The sequence below is a fragment of the Danio aesculapii genome, chromosome 22, assembly GCF_903798145.1.
Source record: "Danio aesculapii chromosome 22, fDanAes4.1, whole genome shotgun sequence".
In the NCBI taxonomy this organism is placed as follows: domain Eukaryota; kingdom Metazoa; phylum Chordata; class Actinopteri; order Cypriniformes; family Danionidae; genus Danio; species Danio aesculapii.
This window is the reverse complement of record NC_079456.1, coordinates 7,431,543-7,437,374: the sequence shown is the minus strand read 5'-3', so window position 1 is coordinate 7,437,374 and position 5,832 is coordinate 7,431,543.

Genomic DNA, 5,832 nt, shown 5'->3' with positions numbered 1-5,832 from the left:
CTCTAATTCTTTGAACTCGATTCGCTACGAAAACATGAAATCTACGGGCTTCATTGTTAATGTAGCCTAAGACTACCTTTGAGTCGGTCCAGAAATATTCTTGGTCAATTTTGAGCTCCAGCTCCTCCTTTAACATGCTACTGACTGCAGAAGAGATTACTGCAGCTGTTAACTCAAGCCTGGGTATGGTCACAATTTTGGTGGGTGCGACCCTTGCTTTGCCAATGACAAAAGAACAGTGCACTCTATCTTCACTCAGCATTCGGATATATGAGCACTGACCATAGCCATGACTACTCGCATCTGAAAAGTGATGGAGTTCGGTCCTCTGAACTGTTCCTAGATGTTCAGGAGCAAAACATCTTGCAATCTGGAGATTGTGCAGGTTGTTCAATTCATTTAGCCAGCTACTCCATTGCGGCATTAACTCTTTGGGGATTGGGTCATCCCATTCAATGCCCTTTTGGCACATTTCCTGTAGTACTTTCTTTCCTAATAGAAGGACAGGAGCCAGGAAGCCTAACGGATCAAACACTGATGCTACAGTTGAGAGGATTCCTCGCCTTGTTGCTGGTTTCTCATCCAGGGCTACTTTAAATGAGAATGTGTCATTAACTACACTCCACTTTACTCCCAACACAGTCTGATCTGGGAGTTCATTCGAATTAAGCTCCACTTCCTGAGCTCCGCTGGCTTGTTCACTGACAGGGATAGACTCCATTACCTTTTTGTTGTTCGAAATGAACTTGTGTAAACGCAATTTCCCCTTTGCACACACATTTCGGGCTTCTTCGACCAGTTTTATAGCCGTTTCGACATTTTCCACACTAATGAGCCCATCATCAACGTAGAAATTACTTTTGATGAAACTGGCTGCTGCAGGATACTCCCTTTCATTTTTCCATGCAAGATACTTCATTCCATAATTTGCACAGCCAGGAGAGGATGCTGCTCCAAAAAGGTGGACTTTCATGCGATACTCCTTTGGCTCTGATCTTGTATCGCCATTTTCCCACCACAGGAACCGTAAGTAATCTCTGTCCTCCTGGCTTACATGGAACCTATGAAACATCCTTTCCACATCACAGATAATTGTGATCGGATACTTCCGGAACCTGCAGAGTACTCCTGTTAACCCATTAGTCAGATCTGGTCCTGTTAGCAAGTGATCATTCAATGCGGTGCCCCCATATTTGGCGGAACAGTCAAACACAACTCTGATCTTCTCTGGTTTTCTTGGGTGATATACCCCCTGGTGAGGAATATACCAGACATTTCCTGTCTTGGGTTGGTGCTCAGCTCTCTCTGCATCACCATCCTTAATGACACCTTCCATGAATTTAACATAATCATCCTTGAACTTGGTGTCTTTCTCGAATCTTACTTTCAAACGCTTCAGTCGCACCAAAGCCAGCTGCTTATTTTCAGGTAACTGTGGGCGTGTCTTAAAAGGGAGAGGCATTTCAAGGTGTCCCTCTGAGTTCTGATTAATCTTCTCATTTAGAAGTTGTGTGAACTGTATATCATCTTGTGATATGCTCCTTTCCCCTGGACTTGTATCTCTAAAGTCTGATTCAAGGGCTCTGATGACTGATGTAGGTGTCAGTATTGGGAGTTCTTTAACTGCAACACGATGGCACAGACCTGTAACTTCAGTGGACATTGCAATCTGTGGTGAACTGCCAACTATGCTCCAACCCAAGTCGGTCCGGATGGCAAACGGTTCTTCATCTCCTCCTGTGATAACTTGTCGTGGTGCCAAGGCTCTTGAGCAATCATAACCTATCAAGAGTCCGACCTTACAGTTTAACAGCGTTGGAATTTCCTGAGCAATTTTATTCAAATGACTCCATCTTCTAGCGGTTTTAGGAGTAGGAATGTGGGAAAGTTCAAGTGGAATGAAGTCTCTGGTATAGGCAGGTGGCAAACTGATTAGGCCATGGGAGCTAAACCCCCTAACTCTGAGCCCACAAACTCTTTCACTTTGAACAACGGAATCTTTTCCCATCATTGTGGTAAGCTTTAACTTTACTGGCTCTGAAATTGCCCCCATCCTCTCACATAACTCTTGGTCTACAAAGGTGTTGCTGCTCTGCGTATCTAAAAGAGCGTAAACTAAGGTCTCTCTATCAGGAGTGGAAGTTGAAGAAATCCATACAGGTACTATCATTGATGTACTCCCACCATCACCACTGTCTACGCAACAGGAAAGGGAAGATGTGCTTTGATCTGCTTGCATAGTTTGCGAAACTGTTACTGCTGAACAAGGGCGGTCTTCGTGAAGTGGTGTTGGATGATGTTTCTTGCATATACTACAAGTAGCTTTGTTTCTGCAATTCTTCGAATTGTGTCCTCTCCTAAGACATCCAAAGCATAGGTTATTGTCTAATATGAACTTTCTCTTGTCCTCCACAGACTTACTGGTGAACGTTTGACATTTGTGGATGGAGTGACTTTCTCCACAACACCTGCAAGTGACTGGGTTTAAACATGAAGGCGCAGTGATGACTTTATTGGATCTGTTTGCATCGACTGAGTTGCTTACTCCAACACTGTATGATTTTGACACAATTCTTGACTTATCTGATGCTTTTACATTAGTGATGAATGCATTAGCCTTTGAGCGCTTGACTTCTCTAGATGGTTTTTCTTCAGAGAGCTTCAGTGCATGAAAGGATGTTACAGGGTTGCATGCTATTTCTGCTTCCTGTGCCATGAATTCAGCAAACTCCTTGAAAGTGGGATATTCCTCTAATTGTTTCAGCTGCATTGTCACATGCCGATTCCAACGAGACGTCAGCCAATCAGGGAGTTTTTGTAGCATTTTTCGATTTTCTTCACAGTCGTTCAACACCTGTAGTCCTTTTATGTGTGGCATAGCATTACTGCATGCTGTGAGAAAATCACTGAATTGTCTCAATTTAACAGACTCTCTTGAACCAATCTTGGGCCAGTTATTTAGTTTTTCTCTAAACGCACACTGAATCACAAATGGGTGGCCATATCGCGAATTCAGTGCTTTCCATGCTTGATCATAAGCTTCATCGTCCTTTCTATAGAAACTTCCTTCCAATACAGATTGTGCTTCTCCACTGACATATTTCTGAAGGTAGAACAATTTATCTGCTGGATTTGTACATCGCTGTTCAATTAATGCCTTGAAACTTGTTCTCCACTCTAAGAACTTGAGTGGATCCCCTGAGAAAACTGAGGGCTCAGGTGTAGGAAGTTTGCTGAGAACTATTGTGTTATGCAAGGCTTGTACTACTGATGCTTCAGCACTTGTATGGCTTGTCTGTTTCTTGTTATCTGTTTTACATGATTGTTCTTCTTTAATTTTCTTAGAAGATGCTGGAGGACAATTGGCTACCTCAATGCTTGCTGCTCTACTTTCACTACTGGACTCACCCGAGTCAGCTTCAGAATATACCTTGAGCTTCGCAGCTATAATTTGAAGATCTCTCTCATTCTCCAGTCTTTTAAGTTCTAGCCTTTGAGTAGCAATAGCCTCCTCCATCTTCATCTCTGCTTGCTTTGCAGCCAACTGAGCGGCACATTCTGCTTTTTTTGCAGTGATGCTTTGCTGAGCTGATGAGCAGCTTGAATGGTGACTACAAACAGACTTGGAGCTTGTGTTTGAAAATATTGACTGAGCATACTCTTTGTCAAGCACCATGTGAATTCTTGCATTTTCTGCATAATCATCAAATTCCTCTTGACCCACTTCACTCATACGCACGTTCATTAGCCCCATCATATCTGCTGTTACTGCTATACAGGAATCCATTTTTCTTCTAACCCCAGTAGAAGGAACTGATTGAGATCTTATAAGCTCATACGCAGTTTTTACTTGAGCTACCATACCTTCTACACTATCCATCAAGTCACTTAAGTCTTGGTCAGAGCACTCACCCTTAAGTTTGGTACGTGTAGCTTTAACTTGTTCTTTCCATCTTTCGTACAGCTTGATAAATTTCCTCTCATTTTGAAAAACTTCATGCTGCTTAAGCTCCAGCATTTTTGGGGTTAAGTTTCTCTCCCGTGAGGATTTCCTGGTTTCATCTCTTCTTGAAATGGCAACAGTGGGTTCTATCATTGCTGTTTGAAGTGCCTGTATCTTATGATGTATTTCACCTATGAGTGACTCTAATCTTTCCCTTTCAGCATTATTTTTTTTTTAATGCATTAGGGGAATGTTAGAATGGCATTATGTTGCAATAACATTTAAACCAGAAACTAATGATTTTCCATATAAACGAGACTTTCCTGGCTTACAATAAACTGAATGTTGTGTAAAACAAAAATGTTATTTTTATATTATTATTATTATTAATTAATCATATATTTTTATTTGCTAAATTTTATAATCATTAAAATGTTGGTGACTTGTATCTCGTGTTGTAAAATGTAATACACCGTGAATAGTTATCCTTTTTGGATAAATTTTTTATTTTTTTAATAAAATCAGTAATTATTTAATTTTGTAGTAAATATATTTGTACATGTTTAGTATAGGAGACATTTTGATGAAGTTGAAGACTTGAATATGTTGAGACCAAAATAAACTCTTTGTATTTTACAAACTACAAATGAAAACAAGATTCAAGGTTTCGTTTGTCAGTCCTCGTGCTTTCTTTTACATTTTTTTATAACAAGAAAACATTTATAACAGAAAAATGCTGATAATCCTAAAAACATTTCTTTGAGAGACATGAGAGCTTCACAAATCTTGGGCTGCCAATAAAACAATAACATCACTTTAGAAAGAGAAACTGTATATAATAAAGTAATAGAGAACCGTTATGAAGCGAAGAAATTCTCTGCTAAATGAGTTATTTCTTCTCTCAGGGTTTGATATAAATTAAATTTTGCTTAATTTTTGTCTTGTTTTTTACCTCTCGTGTTTTTCTAATCCAATTAGCAAATATTTCTGTAACAAACCTGAATTTTCAGTGGCCCAAACCAGCAAATAATTTCAGCAATTTTTTATATTAATGTCATACTGGAGAATTTAAGTGCTCTTCACAGTCTGCTAGAAGTGTTTCTGCTAATATTGTTGCTGATACTGGAGGAGATTAATGGCTGTGAATTAACCTCGCTGTCATACTATAAACCTCTCTGAATTAAATTAGCTTCAGCAGATATTATTCCGTCGGTCCAGAATATTGGTGACGCCGCCAGGATGTTTGTGAAAACCAATCAGATTAAAAAGGGCGGGGCTTAACAGAAGCTGAACTCATGCGAGGCCACTGCACGATGACGTACTGGAGGTTTTGCTGTTGAATAATGATAAGTAAGTAAGATAAGTAAGATTGGCCAGAATTCTACACACACTGCAGGAAAAACTCAAACTCAAAAATGGATTCCATAATCCATCATATTTTGACGCAATGGATCCGGTAAAACGTAGGTAAAAGCCATTTTTATTTACTTAGATGTGTTTAATTATTTAATGACTGATTATAGGACTTGAACCTGAGCAAGTTTTTTTCTAGACCAATAGTTAAAAATAACAAGTTTAATGACTATTTATGTTCTGTTAATCAGCCTAAATGTAAAGTTGTCGACATTTGAAGTAAAAAGGTTTTCAAAATTGCCCTAGATAAGGAGTTCAATCGTTTTAGGACAACTTTATGACAGGTTGTGATCTACTTCAAATGTTGGCTATTGTTTATCTCCCTCACTTTTATCACGCCTCACAACAGCAAATATTTCCGCTTAACGTACACTGGCGACGACTCGCGCTTGAAGGGATATTTCACACAACAATTAATATGTTATTTTTCTCACCCATCTTGTCCAAAAAAAAAAAAACGTAGTTGTCGACCTCTA